General features: G+C 48.2%; 1 long non-coding RNA gene across 1 annotated transcript; it reads right to left on the reverse strand.

Annotated features, from left to right (window-relative positions):
* Window positions 1-218: 218 nt before the first annotated feature.
* Window positions 219-16,839, reverse strand: LOC135364707 (uncharacterized). The gene is made up of 3 exons (XR_010412211.1): window positions 16,203-16,839; window positions 3,353-3,625; window positions 219-3,136 (listed from the first exon to the last, which is right to left on the reverse strand). It is a non-coding gene; the product is annotated as an uncharacterized LOC135364707 (long non-coding RNA).
* Window positions 16,840-18,824: the final 1,985 nt, after the last annotated feature.

Raw genomic sequence — 18,824 nt, forward strand, 5'->3', positions numbered from 1 at the left:
TCCTCGCCAACCCCAGTGAGGACAAGGGGATGTCTGGGGAGGTAACGTCCTTACCTGGGGCAGCCCAGGCGAGGGGAGTCAGAATCTGGGTTGACCTTCTCTCACTCCCTGCTGACCTCAGAAAGGGGAAGCTATTAATACCCCCACCGCCCACCCTTGCCCCTGCTTGGCTTTAAAAAAAAAAAAAAAAAATTACGTAAATGATATGATTTCTTCATTTTAATTTTTAATTGTGGTTAAAAAACACATAACATAAAATTTACTAGCATAACCATTTCTAATCATGCAGTTCAGAAGTGTTAAGGGTATTCACATGGTTGTGCAATCAGGATCCAGAATTTTCTCATCTCCCAAACCTGAAACTGTTATCCATTAACAAGTCCCCACTGTCCCCTCCCCCAGCCCCTGGTAACCACCCTGCTACTTTCTGTTTCTGGGACTTTGACTTCAAATAAGTGGAATCATACAGTCTTTTTGTGACTGGCTTATTTCACTGAGCATAAAGTCCTCAAGGTTCATCCATGCTGTAGCAGGTCTCAGGATTTCTTTCCTTTTTAACACTGAATATTTCCTTGGATGTAGAGACCACAGTTTGCTTATACATTTCTCCACTGATGGGCACCTGACGTGCTTCCAGCTTTTAGCTCTTGTGCGTAATGCTGCTGGAAACATGGGTGTGCAAACATCTCTTTGAGACCCTGCTTTCTCTTCTTAGGGGTATAGACCCAGAAGTGGAATTGCAGGATCATATGGTAAATCTATTTTTAATGTTTTGAAGAACCGCCATGGCGTTTTCCATTCCCGCACCATTTTCCACTCCCACCCACAGAGCACAAGGGCTCCACTGTCTCCACCTGCTTTGTTTTTCAGAGGTCACTGAGTACAAGGAGTCCCCAGCACCTCTGGACTTGAAATAAGAACCTCACTTCGAATGAGTGGGGTCCTGTCCTCCCCTGCCTTCTCCTCCGAGCCCCCACGTCCACATCCGGGGCAGTCCCATGGCCATGACCCAGCCCTGTGCTCTGGCAGGCCTGAGAGGAACAAAGGAAACCAGAACATCCAAGGCAGTGAGTCGAGCAAACGCCCAAGGGCAATGGTGCTCCTATAATCCCTCCGCTGCAGGAGCATTCCGCAATGAGAAAGGTCTGGGGTCGGAACAGGGGACAGGGCCGGTGGTCAGAGCCCAGGGCAAGGGGCTGACCACGGGGGAGGCTGGCCGAGGACACCGGTGTAGAAGGCCAGGCCACCGTCAGCTCTCCCCTGCACCACTATGACAGTCTCCAACCTGGCCTCCCCGCCTCCCTTCTGGGGTGTGGCAGGGAATCAGCAGCCAAGAGGCTCCTTCCAAAATTCAAATCCAATCCTATTACTTCCCTCCTTGTCTGAGATCCAGCAATTGCTATCTATCTTGGGACATGGCTTACAGTGTTCTATCGACTTGGAACATTCTCCCCACAACGCTGTCCTTCCTCTCTTCATCTAGCTGGTTCTATTCATCCTTAGGGTCTTAGCTTAGGTGTCACTTCCTCCAGGAAGCCTTCCATGGCCTCCGCAATTCTGAGTCAGAGCCTCTTCTCGGCATTACCGTGGGGATCGTGAGAGGATTTGCACACTGGGTGTATTCCCTGGCGACTTGCTTGTATTCCAAAAACACTAGGTTCTGGGAACAGAGCAGAGTCTCGTTCACTTGTTATTCCTGACACCTAGAAAACAGCCTGGTTCAGTGTAGGTGTTCATTATAAGTTTCTGATGAGTGAATGAATGTGTGAGTAAATGCATGAAGTCCTGAATCATGAGGCTGATGAAACACGGGAGGAGTGGGGTGGGGGGTGGGCTGGCCAACTTCCATCCTCCTTCCACCCACATAAAGTGTTCTAACGTGCAACCACTAATGTCAAGTTTAAAATTAGCCAGGTTTTTTGACTTCTTTCTTGTCTTCTGGCCTTCAGTGCCTTCCCAAAGTTATGGGAAATGAGGGTAGGCAAAAAAGGGCGGGGACCAAGCAATGAAACACGAACGCTGGAGTTCCTTTGGAATCTGATCCAAAGCTCTGGACTACTGATGTATTTGAATTTATCTAGCTGTCCCCTGTCCTGTGACACTGAGGAATGAAGAGTTTATGGTTTCTTCAAGGCCTCCCTGGCCTCCCAGTTTCTGCCCAGTGATCATGTCCTTCTCCCTTTGGCCCTCCTGCCCATGGCTGGAAAAACAGCTGTGATCTATGGCCTGTTGCCCAGGGAGCCAACCTGGCCAAGGGGTCCTAGGAGCCAGGTGTGAGGTGATGCATCTCTCCAAGCCTGGCAGTAATTGGCCATTCCCTGCAGAGTGGAGAGACTTAGCACGACAAAAATCTCCCCTACAGCAACTGATAAACGGCAAGTCCCCAAACTGGGAACATTTGGAAGGGAAGAGCAATGATCTGGGGGAGAGGTGTGCAGAGGGGGGTCCATCCCAAAGTGCTGGTACTCTCCCCAGGGCCCCCAGAGCTGTACATTCTGGGAACACAGAGGACTAGGGACTTTTATGTAAATACGGTTGTTGTTATCATGCTAACTAATCCAGCATGCAGGACCCCAAAGAGCTTTCATTTCCATTAGCCCTGTTACTTCCATGCCATCGCTAAGAGGGTTGGGAGCTGCAGCAAGGACTCCTCACAGTGATAGCTACTATTCTTCATCAAGCGTCCCTGTGAGAATGTGCACACATCAAGCGTCCTTGTGAGACAGGTGTTTTGCACACATTCTCTCTGATCCTCCCAGAAATCCAGGAGGTGAAGAGTATTAACCTCATTTTATAGACAAAAGTCCAGAAAGTTTATGTGACTTACCCAAGATCAGGTCCAGGATTCAAACCAGAGCCCGTCTGCTCCCCAAGCCATCCTCTCATGTGGCAGGTGGGTGAGACGTGGCCCTTTGTCACACAGCTAGCCGAGGGTGATGTTGGGACGGAAACCTAAGACGCCTGACCTCTCTCAACAGCCATACTGTGGCGGGCAGGGGAGAGCAGAGCCCCACGCACCATCCTCTTCACCCCTGGGTGCATTTGGTTCTTACCCATCTCACGAATTGGGAGAGTCCGATAGTGTCCAGGAGCTCTTGTGCTCATTCCCTTCTATGTATCAGGAGCCACGTTACACCTTAATGAGGAGGAAATCCAAGGCATTTAGCACGGGGTTTCATGCAAGGAACACATCTATGGAAAACAACCATAACCCACATGCACAGACCACAGAGGACTCTGTCTGGGCCCAGGTGGAAGGGCAGCGTGCTCACTCCTTGCAGCCTTAGACGGGTGGCCAGAACTGGGCTTCTGGACCTCCTGGCTCCCACCCCAGTGTAGCCTCCTAACTTACCTCTTTGCACTGAGGACTGGAGGCACGGGAAGGGGGAAGGTCTGAGGTTATCTCATGTACAGAGCTCAGCTCAGTCTGGAAGATGCTTTTTCCAGTGAAATGAGATTCATTCGGGGTGCCTGAGTGGCTCAGTCGGTTAAGCATCTGCCTTCAGCTCAGGTCATGATCCCAGGGTCCTGGGATCAAGCCCCGCATCGGGCTCCTTGCTCAGCGGGAAGCCTGCTTCTCCCTCTCCTTCTACTGCTTCCCCCTGCTTGTGCTTTCTCACTCCCTCTGTCAAATAAATAAAAATCTTTAAAAAAAATAAAAATAATAAAAAAAAATAAAATAAATGAGATTCAGTCACATCCAAGGTAAGAATGGAAAGGCCCAGGTCGACGAGGCTGAGACAAATGCTCAACAGCTGTTTTCTAGATTACTCCACTACATCACACGCACACACACAGAGTGCAGCTCTGCTCCAGAAGAGACTGTTGCCAAGCATCACCCCTACAAACTCACGTGCAAGCTCCCCTCCCCCTCTCCCTGCCCAGCACTTAGACCCAGAGGCCAGAATCACAGGTGACTCAGATCAGGACCAGGGGAGCTTGTCGTTCCTGCCCTCTCATATTATTTCCTGCTTTGAGCTAAGTTCCATAGTCATTCAGCCAGGCAGGCCAGAGCAGGGGAAGAATTTCTCTTGCCAAAAAAGCTAACGCGAGTTGAAATGGCATCAATAACAGCACAGCGTCTAGACAGGAGGCAATGGTCTGGAAAGTCTCTGCACCGGGCAGACCTCACCTTGCTTTCCTGAGCGCCCCATGCTAATGGCATCCACAACCTGGGCCCCCCCCGCCCCGGTCAGCGAGCGCACTGGAAGTGGGGTCAGCTGCGACCCTCGCACACTGCAGCCTGCGAGAGCCAGCTTCAGACCGCAGTAGGACGGTCGGGTGCAGGCAGGAGGAGCACCGTTCTCAGGAGTCCACAGAGGACACTCAGAACAGGCCACGCGAGTCACAGGGAGGTAGGCTTCAGCCCCACGTAAGGAAGTTTTCCAACAGCCAACGCTGGCTAAGTGATGTATATATGCCGCACATAAGAGATCGCTCATATCTGCAGCTGTAGCCAGAGCAGGAGTTACCGTGGGAGGTGGTGAGACCTCTGTCACTGTGCATATTCCAACGGGACGGCAGAGGGTTTACAACCACAAGCTACCAAGTCAGATCCATCTGGCTTCAATTCCTGACTCTCTCACTGACTAATTGGGTGACTCTGATGAAGCTACTTGAAACGGTTTCTTTGCTGGTACGTACGCATAAGTACCTCCTCAGGTTATGAGGCTTCTATGAGGTTAATGTCTATGCGAGTCCCTCCCCAGGGTAAGAAAGCACTTGATCAGTTGTAGCTAGAACAATCAACCAGCAGACACCAGGGGGCTGCCAGCTGGGGGAGGTCGGCGGAGAGTCTCGGAACGGTGGGGGACGGTGCTGGATCATCTCTGAGATCCCTTCCAACCCGAAGATTTACTCATTTTGTTTTCGGTTCTTTTTTCTCATTCTGTGACAGAACCTATGTTAGCCTCTGAATAAACAAGGATGAGAGACTGCCTCACTCTTCCCTTCCCTCTGAGACCTCTTTAATCATCCCTGGCCTGAAAGCCCTCCCCAGCTGATCAGAAAGATGAGATATTGGCCAAAAAAAAAAAAAGATGAGATATTGGCATGCAACACACACACACACACACACACACACACACACCATAGCAATCACTGAACTCTGCAAAGCATAAACGTTTTAGGACTTGGCTATTCGCTCACTCCTGTAGCCGGCTCTGGCTCAGGTACCACCTCCCAGTCTGTCTCTGAACCTTCTTGATGATCCACCCATGGCAGCAAAGTCTGTCTGCCATAGCCTGGTTCTATTCCAGGAATCTATTCCTTGGGAAAACAAACAAAGGTCTGCAGACTCCCATCATTACAAATTGACCCTGGAGAGCAAGGACCCTCATTCCACTAGGAATGATTATCTGTTTCAGAACAAATCTTAGCCTCTACATGGATGGGATCTGAAATAACCAGCCTGGGCTGAAGCAGCTGACCAGCCCCCATAGGTTATTGTACCAAGTCAGGAGCTCAGGGCTGATTTCTGCTTTTGGAATGGTGGGCATTTAACAATGGTGGGTTAGTCTTAGTGAGACTCCCTGGTTAAGCCTTTGCCAAGCCCTCAGCTTGGTACCATGGTCACTCAGTTCAGAAACCCACTGAGCAAACCCTGGGGTTGCTGAGGGAAAATTCTAACTAACATCCACAAAGTGGACCTTCTTGTCTGCCCAATTACCAATAGGAGCTTGGTAAATATCCAATGGAATACAAATATTTTCATATTCTGTGCGCATTCTAAGAGGCCCATCCACATATCTTTTACTAAACTTGCTTGTCACCAATTCTTGCATCTTACCCCTTTCAAGTTCTTCACCATCTGGCCAAACCATTAACAAAGCACATGAATTAGTAAGAACCTTACCTCAGGCCATCTTTCCTTCCAAGCAAAATAGTCAACAGGTTGTACTACTCAAAGTACTCCCACCAGGAGGACATCTGTTCTCTATTTCAGGGCACTTCTGAAGAGCAATAATGCTAAGGTAGTTTACTTTGGGTGGATATCAATACATCATGAAGAATTTTGCAAAGCGGGGCACCTGGGTGGCTCAGTTGGTTAAGCGACTGCCTTCGGCTCAGGTCATGATCCTGGAGTCCCTGGATCGAGTCCTGCATCGGGCTCCCTGCTCGGCAGGGAGCCTGCTTCTCCCTCTGACCCTCCCCCCTCTCATGTGCTCTCTCTCTCTCATTCTCTCTGTCTCAAATAAATAAATTAATTAATTAAAAAAAAAAAAGAATTTTGCAAAGCAATCTTGATCATTCTCCTCCTTGGTCAACTTTGCAGGAATCTGTGGATATAGATTGAGGATGAGGTGGCAGAGCTCCAGGAGTGGGCACACTGGGGAGTTTGAGTGACTTGTTACTAGAATTTACATGAGTCATTGGTATCTGCTTGGTCAAGTTCCATTGACAGCATTAGGGCTTGATGCTGAGGTGCTGCTGGGCATGCCTGAATTTACGGCTTGGTCCATATGATGAGTAGCTTTGGCTGCAAGCTCACGTGTTGTCCAGGGGTCAGGGGTTTTGTCTATCAGGGCCAGGGCAAAGCCAAAACTATTGCTGAAAAGAAGAGTGACCTGAGAGATTGAGCATATGTTTGCTCCTGATGCCTCAGGACCTCCGCTGGGATGCTCCTACTGAGTTTGCCACATGTGACGTCAGCATCATAAAATTGGTCCCCAAAATCCAAAGGGACCAGCTTCCAGTCAAGAGGAAGTAACAGGGATAGGACTTACCCTCCCACTGAAAACAACCAAAAAACCAGACAAAATATATGAAACAACCATTTACAGGACATGGCTACCAGGCAATGCAGATCCTTTTGAGATGGGAAATAAACAAGACCATTGCTATGACTGCCTAGGCTCACTACCTTCAGAGAGTGTCCAGGCCACAGGTGGGGAGGGGCTCCCAGGGGAGCCTGGTGGGCTCCTGGAGTTGAGGAGACAGTGCTGAGGGTGCAGGGCAGGTAGAATTCGCAGGAAAGAAAACTGAAGAGAGAGAGTTGCACAGAGTGCGGACCCTAGAGATCCACAAAGAGAATCTCCCTCAGTTACTCAGCTGAGTACTCATCAGCATGTGCATGGGAAGAATCTGTGTGAAGGGGTGTGGGGGGAAGGAAACCAAAAGGGTTAAGGTGAACAGCGCTCACCACTCACACAAGCGAGGAATGGTGCCTGCTCCTACAGCCCCCACCGGAAGACCCCTGACCTGTGGGGCATCGAACAGCGCACATCAAAGAGTCTTGTCTCATCAGCTCCAGATTATGGCTTCTCAACTCTCTCAGTTAACATTTGGGGCCTTTATAGTTCTTTATTGTATAACAATTGTAAACATTTATATACCGTATAACAGAGCTCCAAAACATGTGAAGCAAAAATTGATAGAACCGTAAGGAGAAACTGACAAAACCACAGTTCCAACCAGAGATTTCCATCCCCCACACTCCATACTTGCTAGAACAAGCAGTCAGAACATGAGCCAGGTTATCGACGATTGGAACAACCCTCACCCGACTTCACCTAGTCACCACCACAGAGCACTCTACCCAACAATAGCAAGGGCACACATTCTTTCAAGTTAACACAAAACTTTGATCAAGAAAGATCATCTTCAATCCAAATCAAAACCACATTGAGATACCACCTTACACCAGTTACAATGGCTAAAATGGACAGGGAAAGAAACAACAAATGTTGGAGAAGTTGTGGAGAAAGGGGAACCCTCTTACACTGTTGGTGGGAATGCAAGTTGGTACAGCCACTTTGGAAAACAGTGTGGAGGTTCCTCAAAAATTTAAAAATAGAGCTACCCTATGACCCAGCAATTGCACTACTGGGTAGAAGAAGGGCCATATGCACCCCAATGTTCATAGCAGCAATGTCCGCAATAGCCAAACTGTGGAAAGAGCCGAGATGCCCTTCAACAGATGAAAGGATAAAGAAGATGTGGTCCATATATACAATGGAATATTACTCAGCCATCAGAAAGGATGAATACCCAACTTTTACATCCACATGGATGGGACTGGAGGAGATTATGCTAAGTGAAATAAGTCAAGCAGAGAAAGTCAATTATCATATGGTTTCACTTATTTGTGGAACATAAGGAATAGCATGGAGGACATTAGGAGAAGGAAGGGAAAAATGGGGGGGGTGATTGGAGGGAGAGATGAATGAGAGACTATGGACTCTGAGAAACAAACAGGGTTTTAGAGGGGAGGGGGAAGGGGGGATTGGTTAGCCCGGTGATGGGTATTAAGGAGGGCACGTACTGCATGGAGCACTGGGTGTTATATGAAAACAATGGATCGTGGATCACCACATCAAAAACCAATGATGTATTGTATGGTGACTAACATAACATAATAAAATTAAAAAATAAATAAATAAAATAAAAAACTAAAAAAAGAAAGATCATCTTCTGGACTGTAAATAACACTCAATAAATTTTAAAGGATAGAAGTCATACCAAGTATGCTCTCTGACACAAGAGAAATAAATTAGAAATCAATGCAGAAAGATAACTAGAAAATTCCTGAAGATGTGGGAACTAAGTAACACACCTCTAAACAATCCATGGGCCAAAGCAAAAGGAAATTAGGAAGTGTTTTGAATTGAATGAAAATAAAATAAAAATACAACATCTCAAAATCATTGGTATTGGAATAGTGGTACTTACATGCCTTTATTATTCATCATAATAGCTAAAATTTATTGAGCGCTTATTATTATGTACCAGGTGTATGTAAGCACTTTACATATATTATCTCATTGAATCCCTAGAAAAATTTCATGTGAATAAGGTACTATTATTATTCTTGTTTTGTACATGACGAAACAGAGACTTAGAGAAACAAACAAAAATCAAAGCAGTCCTTATGGGGAATTTATAACACTAAATACATGGTGTAGAAAAGAAGCAAGGTTTCGAATCACCTCTCCAGGCTTCCTTCTGTCACTGCCCTGCTGTCATGATCTGTGTGTATCTCACGCTCTGAGGACTGTGCTGTATCTTATCCATCCTTAATCTACCAAACTGAATACATGACCAGTCCCCTCCCCCCGCCACCGCTTCCTCCCCCGGCCTCCAGAAACATGACTTGACTTGACCAAAATTCCACCCTCACTGGTTTCCCTGTTCTAGGAGTTAGGGAATGCTGTCTGGGTCTAAGACTTTTACTCCATTCCATCTGGAATAAACAAAATTCTGGCCCCTAACATGGCCAAGGTATGCCTGTGGGGACCTGGAGATGGGCCCAATCCCAAGCCCGGTCTGTGAGGGAAGACAGAACCAGCCACCCAGACCCTTGAAAATCCAAGCTCTTTCCTACCATAGGGCTTTACCCTTGCTTGTCCCTCGTCCCTCACTTCTTCATGTGTCCGGCCCCTTCTCATCATTTTGATGTCAGCTCAGATATCCCCCGGGAAGCCTTCTGAGATGAATGTGCACCTGATGTTCCAGCATGCCCACCACCTGTGACCCCTTCTTTGGGGTTCATCACTCAGACTTTGTTTGGGGTAACTACCTCTCCCCCCAACGGACCCAGTCCTGGTGAAGCTGTCAGTCAAAACACCCTACTCTCCCCTGCCTAAGAGTCAACACCTGGGTCTCTGGATTGTAACTCCTGGGCAGTGTCACAAAAACAGAACATGGTCAGAAGACATTTTTCCCAAAGGCCACCCTCTGAAGAGACTGTCTGTTGGTGCCTGCCACAAAATAACCCTGGTTCCCATGTCTCCCCTTATCTTCTTTCTCTTTTATCCTTTCCTTTGACCCCTTATGAACTCTCCTTATCCTTCCAGAAATTTCTTCTTGCTGAGTCAGTTTCTATTGCCCAAGGGAAGGAACTCTGATATTAGCTTCCCATCCACAGTCACTATCTTTTTACTCCTTCTATAGCATTTTTCAAAATCCAAAATGATTTTTAAAAATTTGTTGATGTTGGGGCGCCTGGGTGGCTCAGTCGTTGAGCCTCTGCCTTTGGCTCAGGTCATGACCCCAGGGTCCTGGGATCGAGCCCCACATCGGGCTCCCTGCTCAGCGGGAAGCCTGCTTCTCCCTCTCCTGCTCCCCCTGCTTGTGTTCCCTCTCTCGCTGTGTCTTTCTCTGTCAAATAAATAAATAAAATCTTAAAAAAAAATTTGTTGACGTTTGGGGTGCCTGGGTGGCTCAGTCACTTAAGCGTCCAACTCTTGATTTGGGCTCAGGTCATGATCTCAGGGTCCTGAGATCGTGCCTGCTTAGCATTCTCTCTCTCCTTCTCCCTCTGCCCCTCCCTGCTTGCGCACTCCTGCACACTCTTGCTCTCTCTCTAAAAAAAAATAATAAAATAAAATAAATAATAATAAATAAATAAATAAAAATTTGTTGGCGTTCATTGTCTGCTTCTGCCACTAGAACGTAAGCCCATGTCAGGAGGGACCTTTTCTGCCTAACTCCCTGCTGTCCCCCAGCACCCAGCCCCAGGTTGGCATGCAGTGATAGGGGGCTCCAGAGAGAGGCAGGACCACACTGTGACCTGGGTCTCACTGCGAGGTCTGCTTCCTGGAATGCTGGGCTATGGGAAAGAGGGGAAAGGAGAGGACAAAGGGAACCAGTGAAGGAGCCTCCATCTTTCCTGGGGGAGAGCAAACTCCAGCTTGGGAATTCCCAACCACAGTTTCCAAGACCTGATCTCTCCTCTGCTCCCCCTTTGATCTCTACCAATCCTTTGTAAATCTCACGCAGTGTCTTGTAAATCTTTAATTACCAGAAATTGCAACCCAACCAGCAAATACACGGAGAGTGTTGATAAATATTTAAAATTGCTAGAGCAGCAGATCTGAAGGGATTAAGAAAAGTTATATTGGAATGACAGTTATTAAACACTACATCCCAGTAAATGTTACAGAGCAGATAAATAATGCAAACTCCTGACAGCCTTTCTGTGCTCTGTTGCCGACAAGACAGGGGCAATTTACTGGGGACGTGATGTCAGAGGAGGGAGCCACGGACTTAGCTCCCTGCCTCCTGGAGGCTTGTCCTGCCTCGCACTTCCTCAGCACGGCTGTGTCCACAAAGCGGTGGTAGATGCTGGCTGGAAGGAAAGGGAGAGAAGTCTCTGCAATGGTTGTATTTGGAGAGCTCCAGCCACTGAGCCCTCCCTCGGGGGCTCTTCCTTGAGCAGCCTTCTTTCCTTCCTTCATTCAGCTCTCTCCTCATTCACTGATTCACCGTTCACCTGGTCCCTCACTTATGCCCTGATGGACCCATTTATTTCTTCATAATTCACTAGTGTGTGCATTCTTTCCTGCATCAATTCAGTGACTTACGCTTGTACTAATTTATGTAGTATTTGCTCACTCACTGGCCACACATGGACTGAGCACTTGCTATTGCAGAGGAGATACAAAGCTGAGCAAGACCCAGCCCTTGCCCTCAAGATCTGAGAGCCTCATGGGGGGTGGGGACCAGAAAGATAAAATATTACAATAAAGGTGACGCTTAACATTTGTAGATTCTGTATTTGCTGTTTGACTCTTCAATAAGCAACCACAGAGGTCTGTGACAACACAGATCTGAACTACACATGCACCAAGGCTGGTTGTGTGGGAATGAGGAAGACGCCTGACCCAGGCTGGAGAATGCAGGGAAGGCTTCTTGTAGGAGGTGATGTCTGGGCACCACCTATATGCCTGGCAATTTGCTGTATAGCTTGATTACTTATAACAATTTCCCGTCTCATTTTATTTTTTTCAAGATTTTATTTATTTATTTGAGAGAGAGTGTGCGCACGCATGGGGGGGCAAGGAGTGTGGAAGCAGAGGGAGAAGCCGACTCCCCACTGAGCAGGGAGCCCCAACCCGGACTCAATCCTGGGACCCGAGATCATGACCTGAACCCAAAACAGATGCTTAACCGCCTGAGCCACCCAGGTGCCCCTCCCAACTCATTTTAAAGATTAGGAAATCTGAGATCAGCTTATCCAAGGTCACAATGATAGTGGCAGAACAGAATTAGAACCAGAGACAGACTTCAAAGTCAGTGCACTTTCTTTCTTTTTTTTTAAATTTAAATTCAATTAATTAACATATAATGTATTATTTGTTTCAGAGGTACAGGTCTGTAATTCATCAGTCTAACACAACACCCAATGCTCATTACAACACATACCCTCCCCAATGTCCATCACCCACTTACCCCATCCTCCTACCCCCCTCCCCTCCAGCAACCCTCAGTTTGTTTCCTAAGATTAAGAGTCTCTTATGCACTTTGTACTACACATGACAGCTTCCCTGGGGGCCTGGCCAGCCACCTACCTACAGTGAAGAAGAGTGGGAAAATCTCTTCCCTAAAAACAGTGCGATAGGGTTATTTTGTGTATTTATTTGAGATGTTGAGTCTACCATTCAGTAAGCTTAGACAACTGTATACAACCATGTAACAAACACATGCAGCCGAGGCCACCACGATTCCCAATTTCTCTTGCCATAGATTGAGTTCGCCAGTTCTTGAGCTTCACATAAATGGACCTAAAGCTATAAAGGGTTTCTTCCTCTTTTTTTAAATTAATTTTCTTTTTTAAGTAATCTGTGCACCCAACGTGGGGTCTGAACTCACAACCCAGAGATCGAGAGTTGCATGTTTGGGATGCCTGGGTGGCTCAGTCGGGTAAGCATCTGCCTTCAGCTCAGGTCATGATCCCAAGGTCCTGTGATCGAGTCCTGAATTGCGCTCCCTGCTCAGTGGGGAGCCTGCTACTCCCTCTGCCCCTCCCCCGCTGCTTGTGTTCTCTCCCTCCCTCCCCCTCTCTCTCTCCCTCAAATAAATAAAGAAAATCTTTAAAAAAAAAAAAAAAAGAGTTGCATGCTCCACCCCCAGCGACTGATCCAGCCAGGCGCCAGGTTTCATCCTCTTAACGTAGTAAGAGAAGGTTTTAAAAGGAGACTTTTGTGGGGCGCCTGGCTGGCTCAGTTGGTAGACCGTGCAACACTTGATCTCAGGGTTTAAAATTTAAAAAAAGCAGGGGGACTTCTGTATGAAGTTAAGGGCAATCCCTCAGGAATGTCCAAAACAATGGCATGACATATCCCCAACTGTAGAAAAGGCAAGACAGGATGGCACTGCTGAAGCTTCCAAAATTCCTAGTTCCATTTACTTACCCTCTAGGAGGTGGGTGTTAATCACAGAAGCTCAGGGCCCCAACTTCTGGTGCTGGGGAGCCTCTGACCCTTCCATACCTGTCCCCTTACCTCTTCTCAAGGTGTGAGCACTGGGAGCCCACTTGGGTACGCTTGTCATCTGCTCTCCTACTGCCCTGGACCTCAGGAGTTACCCTAGCCTCCTGAGTAGGAAAGGCTCATCTCTATCTGGCCTCTAGATTCCTTCCCAGCATTTTAGGCTGTCCTGTACTTGCCTGCCCACACCTTCCTCATGTCTCCTGGAGGCAGGAATCTGGGCTTGTTCAAGGAGGCCCACCATCTCCTTGGAGGTCTTGGGCCACCATCTTGGTTCTGGCTTTTAGGAGCTTGGCAGCCTCTACAGTGGACGCAATCTCTGCAGGGGCTTCCGCCCTCTCACCAGCTTCTCTGTGAGTCAGCACCTGCCCCATGCCTCTTATCTCTGTCAAAGCGGGGTTCCCTTTCCAGAGGCCCACCAAGTCCCTGTTCCCCATGTGAACAGTGCCACATTTCTCCTTTAAAGAGCAGGAACAACAGAAATGGCTTGACTCACAGAATGAACAAGTTAGTTCAGGGAACCAGCCTTCTCAATTGCGGGTATGACATCTAGGTGTTCCCCAGGGAGGAGCAGAACATTCCCCAAGGCTGCTCAATTATATTTTCACTGTCTGGGCAAATTACTTTTATACATGACACAACAGATAGCAAACTTTCCTGGCACGGGTGAGTGGGGAAGGGGAGGTGGGTCCCCCAAGTGTCTACAATGGCAGAGACCCCTGATGTGACTAGAACTGGGTCGGATGCAGGAATGGGGGCAGTGACCTCAGGGCCCCCTGGACACTCCAGTGTCTTCCCCTAAAAAGGCTATGGCTGAGCCAGAGCTGCTGGGAATGACTGGCTGAATCTTTTTAATTGATGTCCTGAATATCTCCGCAGTAATTATCTGTGGCTCAGACTAATGTGCCCTGTGGCATCCTTCCAACACACCCCTCACAAAAGACTCAGGCTCTGTCTCACCAATTATCTGCGTTGTGCTGCTCATCCCAGAAGGAAGGAAGGGCTGGGGCAGGATAGTGTCCCTGTTCAGAGTCCATCCATCAGTCAGTCAACAACCTTAAGGAGCCCTTCAGAGGCAAATGCCTCTTTCATTCACTCTGATCTTTAACTACCTGCTCTCTTGTACTATTTCCTAATTGTCTTTGTTTCTGTCTTTCTCTCTGATGTAGTCATTTATTCAACAAAGATGTAATGAACCTGAGAGGCAATCTAGTACAATAAAGAACACCAACTCTGGAACCAGATTTTCTGAGTTCGAACCCTAGCTCTTCTACTTACTAACTCTGTGGTCTTGGGCAAACTATGCTTTGGATACCTTGTCTGTGAACTGAAAATAATCTTATACTCACTCACAGAGTTATTGCAGAGTTAAGTCAAATATGCAACCTGCTTTGGAGGGTTTCTGGCACATAGTGCTATAGATGTATTCGCTATTAAAATAAGCATTATTGGGGCACCTGGCTGGCTTAGTCAGTGGAGCATGTGACTCTTGATCTTGCGGTTGTGAGTTCAAACCCCACGCTAAGTGTAGAGATTACATAAACATAAAATCTTTTAAAAAAAATAATCACTGGGGCGCCTGGGTGTCTCAGATGGTTAAGCGTCTGCCTTCGGCTCAGGTCATGATCTCAGGGTCCTGGGATCGAGTCCCGCATCGGGCTCCCTGCTCCTTGGGAGCCTGCTTCTCCCTCTGCCTTTCTCTCTCGCTCTGTCTCTCATGAATAAAAAATAATAATAATAATAATAATAATAATAATAATAATAATCACTATTGCTAGGATCAAAACATAGTGGTAGACAGAGATAAACAGTGATCGGTAAAGAAATTACATCTGCCCTCACGGACCTTACATCTTAGCAGGAAGCTGCATCTTACAATTGTGACTTGAGGGAGGAAGTAGAAGCCAGGGGCTCAGAGGGATGTGATGGGGAGAGGGCACCCCAGCTGGACTGGGACTTCAGGAAAGATGTCCCTAAAGAAGCTCATGAACCGAATTCCACAGGATGGGCAGGAGCTGGCTGGGCAAAGGCAGCAGCAAGTGAAGCCATCTGAGGACATGAAAGGTCTGTGTTAATGGAGTTCACAGAGATCCTCAAAGTGCAGGGCAGGGAGGGCCGAAGATGAAGGACCTGGGGAGTCAGCAGTCAGGAGACCACTGGTGTGGTCTGCATAAAAAGTAGATGCAGCACCAAAGGCAGAGCCCATGAGAGAAAGAATTGACAAGTTGAACTCATTTATTAAAATTAAAAACTTCTGCTGTATGAAAGACACTGTCAAGAGAATAGGAAGACAAGCCACAGACTGGGAGGGAATATCTGCAAGAGACACATCTGATAGGGGCGCCTGGGTGGCTCAGTTGGTTAAGCATCTGCCTTTGGCTCAGGTCATGACCCAGGGTTCTGGGATCGAGTCCCACATCGGGCTCCCTGCTCAACAGGGAGTCTGCTTCTCCTTCTCCAACTGCCTCTTCCCCAGCTCATGCTCTCTCTCACTCTCTCTCTCTCAAATAAATAAATAAAATCTAAAAAACAAAAAAAACAAAAAAATGACACACCTGATAAGGGATGGCTATCTGAAATATACAAAGAACTCAACACTCAATAGTAAGAAAACAGACAACTTGATTAAAAGATGGGTTGGGGCACCTGGGTGGCTCAGTTGGTTAAGCGACTGCCTTCGGCTCAGGTCATGATCCTGGAGTCCCGGGATCGAGTCCCGCATCGGGCTCCCTGCTCGGCAGCGAGTCTGCTTCTCCCTCTGACCCTCCTCCCTCTCATGCTCTCTGTATCTCATTCTCTCTGTCTCAAATAAATAAATAAAATCTTTAAAAAAAAAAAAAAAAGATGGGTGAAAGATCTGAAGAGACACTTCACCAAAGAAGATACGTGGATGGCAAATGAGCACAGAAGAGGCCCCATATCATATGGCATCTGGAAAATGCAAATTAAAATACTACACAGCCTATCAGAATGACCAAAGTCCAGAACACTGACCGTAGCAGATGCTGGTGGGGATGTGGAGCAACAGGAACTCTCGTTCGTTGTGGTGGGAATGCAAAAACGTACAGCCGCTTTGGAAGACAGTTTGGTGGTTTCTTACAAACCAAACATACTCTTACCATACGATCCAGCAATCAAACTGCTTGGTATTTACCTAAAAGAGTTAAAAACTTATGTTTACACAAAAACCTGCACTCAGATGTTTACAGCTGCTTTATTCATCATTGCCGAAACTTGGAAGTGAAGAAGATGTCCTTCGGTAGATGAATAAATAAACTGTAGTACATTCAGACAATGGAATATTATTTAGCACTAAAAAAAAAATGAGCTATTGAATCATGAAAGGACGTGGAAGAAGCTTAAATTCATGTTACTAAGTGAAAGAAACTGATCTGAAAAGGCTACGTACTGTGTGATTCCAACTACAGGACATTCTGGAAAAGGTAAAACTCTGGTAAAAAGATCAGTGGTTGCCAGGGGGAGGGATGGATGAACAGGTGGAGCACAGAGGATTTTTAGGGCAGTGAAACTCTGTATGAGACTCTAATGGTGGGCCCATGTCTTCACACTTTTGTCCAAACCCACAGAATGGACAACCCCAGGAATGAGCCCTCATGTCAACCATGGACTGTGGGTGATGATGATGCGTCAGTGTAGGTTCATCAGCTGTAACAAATGCACCCCTCTGGTGGGGATGGGGATGGTGGGGGAGCTGGGGGGGGGCTGCTGGAGGATATGGGCAATCTCGATACTTTCTGTTCAGTTCTGCTGTGAATCTAAACTGCTCTAAAAAAATAAGCCCTATGAAGGAGGAAGGAAGGAAGGAAGGAAAGAAGGAAGGAAGGAAGGAAGGAAGGAAGGAAGGAAGGAAGGAAGGAAGGAAGGAAGGAAGGAAGGAAGGAAGGGAGGGAGGGAGGGAGGGTGGGAGAGAGGGAGGGAGGGAGGAGGGAGGGAGGGAGGAGGGAGGGAGGAAGGAAGGAAGGAGAAAAGTCAACCAAGGCAGCATCAGTGGGGAGGGAGAGAGAGACAAGTTACATCTATGAGGATGAACTGGGGTGAAGGGCAGAGGAAGGTTGGGGGTGATTCCCTGTTCAGCCCTGGGCCCTGTGGGTTGGGTGAGGGGCCCCATGGAGGGTCTGCTGGAGGAGGAGCCAGCCTGCATGTGGGATGGGACTTTGGTCTTAGACACACTGGCTTTGTGAAAGAGTCAGGGGAGGTGGAGGGGCCAGCCAGCATTTAGATTCATGGCTCTAAAGTTCAGAGATGAGAGGACGCCTGGGCGGCTCAGTTGGTTAAGCGACTGCCTTCGGCTCAGGTCATGGTCCTGGAGTCCCAGGATCGAGTCCCAGGATCGAGTCCCGCATCGGGCTCCCTGCTCAGCAGGGAGTCTGCTTCTCCCTCTGACCCTCCCCCCTCTCATGCTCTCTCTCTCAAATAAATAAATAAAATCTTTTTAAAAAATAAATTTAAAAAGTTCAGAGATGAGGTGTAGTTCTGGGAGGCACCGGCATGTTTAAGCTGCTGGTTTAAGCCAGAAGATGGAGAAACTGCCCAGGAAGCGTGAAGAGACAGAAAAGTAGGCTCAGTCTCTGCAAGGGTTGTGCGTGGCCCCTCCTGTGCACCCCAGCCGCCCCCTCCCTCTGAACCCCAAAGTTGGGCCTTCTTACCAATGCCCATCAAAATCAAACAGCTGGGGTGCCCCCTCTTGGGTAAAGGAACCCTGGTCAGAGACTTCAGGGCCCCGAGTCAGGTGGGGGTGGGGTTGGCAGCCTGAGAGTGGGGATGGGGAGCTCCGGAGGCAGCTGGGGTGGGGGAGGGGAAGACACCCAGGAGAGGAAAGAGGTGCAGGAGGGAAGGGAGTGGAGGGGTAAGGTGAGAAGGAAGGAGAGGCAGGCCTGGGGGAGCCAACCCAGCAGGAATACCGCTGACCTTTTTTTTCAACTTCTAGAAGTTAGCATTTACCTGCCGTGGGAAGGTTGCTTCTTACCAGATAGGTGAATACAGGTCAATGTTTTAGGCTCTAGCTCATTAGGGTTGATTACCAGCTGAGAAAAGCCAAGCTGTGCCTCATCCAGCCAAGTCCTTACTGGTCATCTCCTCCTGGCCATCCCCTCCCATCAACCCTCCTCCCACCCCAACCTGGGCCCAGCTCTTTGCACCGCTCTTGCATCTGCTCTGAGTGTCCAGATCCTTCTTCCTCTGCGTGCCTCACTGTCCCTCTCCAGCTCTAGTCACTGACTCCTCGGCTCCGGAGCAGCCACCCCCCCAGCACTGAGGTACGTCCCCCTTCTCTCAGTCGAGGCCTCCCACCCCACCCTCCTGTCCTCAGTCCGAGGTGACGGGCGGGTTTTCACACAGCTAACAGTTCTGCGTGATCCCTGCTCCTCTTTGCTGACCTGAGCAGGGACCAGCGACCCTACAACGTACCACGTAAGTGCTTTTCCATGTCATATACAATCTGCGTGGCATCGTCCCGCTGATGCATTCTATCCCATCTACAAGATGTCCGCTACCTAACCACCACCTACTGTTGAAACTGTTGGGCAATTGCTCTTTTTTTTAAAAAGGAAGGGTCCCCCCCCAGGGTGTTCCCTAAGAGCCTGAGCCATGAGGAGT

This window comes from Mirounga angustirostris, unplaced genomic scaffold, assembly GCF_029215605.1.
Source record: "Mirounga angustirostris isolate CCGP_5_RB_7025 unplaced genomic scaffold, mMirAng1.0.hap1 SCAF_6, whole genome shotgun sequence".
NCBI classification, from domain to species: Eukaryota; Metazoa; Chordata; class Mammalia; order Carnivora; family Phocidae; genus Mirounga; species Mirounga angustirostris.